The sequence below is a fragment of the Lepeophtheirus salmonis genome, unplaced genomic scaffold (genome assembly GCF_016086655.4).
Source record: "Lepeophtheirus salmonis unplaced genomic scaffold, UVic_Lsal_1.4 unplaced_contig_12587_pilon, whole genome shotgun sequence".
NCBI classification, from domain to species: Eukaryota; Metazoa; Arthropoda; class Copepoda; order Siphonostomatoida; family Caligidae; genus Lepeophtheirus; species Lepeophtheirus salmonis.
In genome coordinates this window covers 1-720 of record NW_027290112.1, presented here as the reverse complement: position 1 = coordinate 720, position 720 = coordinate 1, and the positions used below count along the sequence as shown (strand labels likewise).

The following is a 720-nucleotide window of genomic DNA, read 5'->3' as shown; positions in this document are numbered from 1 at the left end:
ACTCATATTTGTAGCACTCAACAAATAGAAATACACTCACACATCGTTTCAAAATAGATCAATCCTTTTGCCCTCTCCTTGTTTGTTCATCGACACTTGTACATAAATAAACACAGTATATATACTCTAGTTTTGGTTGTGATTACTTATACTAAGTGGCAACATTATTTCCAAAGACAAAAATGAAAACATTTATTCAAATTTCTATTTTCTGTGGCTTATTCCTAGGAGTGTTTAGAAGATTTGAAAGTAAGTATAAGACATTGGAAAACCTTGGAATAATGTCTTCTAAATTATTTATATCATCAAAATAGATGTATGTAAAGACACCATGACCAATTGTACAAGGGATGAAATTAGATGTATGGACCCAGAGTATTACTTTCAATGTTCAAAAGCATGTGGATGTACAGGTAAATCAATTCAACATTATTTTTTTGGTCAAATTTAAAAATCTATTTTTAAATTTAGGTTCCTGTCTTGATCCAAATGCTTGGTGTCTTCAACTATTTGTTGAAATGAACCTAATAGAAATAGTTGTCCATGATCTTGGGGGGCTTGCGAAGGTAAAATACAATTATACAATAATGTATTAACTCATGTATTTCATAAATTACTTTGCTGATTATTTATGTCTTAAATCCAGGTTGTAACCATATAGTTCATGACGATATATATGAAAGAAATTTAGATAGGTGTAATGAATACAATGTAAAGTAT

At 29.4% G+C, this 720-nt stretch overlaps 1 long non-coding RNA gene across 1 annotated transcript; it reads left to right on the top strand.

The window, feature by feature from the left end:
* Positions 1–185: 185 nt before the first annotated feature.
* Positions 186–590, top strand: LOC121130846 (uncharacterized). Its single transcript, XR_005868848.2, has 3 exons — positions 186–249; positions 315–413; positions 472–590. It is a non-coding gene; the product is annotated as an uncharacterized lncRNA (long non-coding RNA).
* Positions 591–720: the final 130 nt, after the last annotated feature.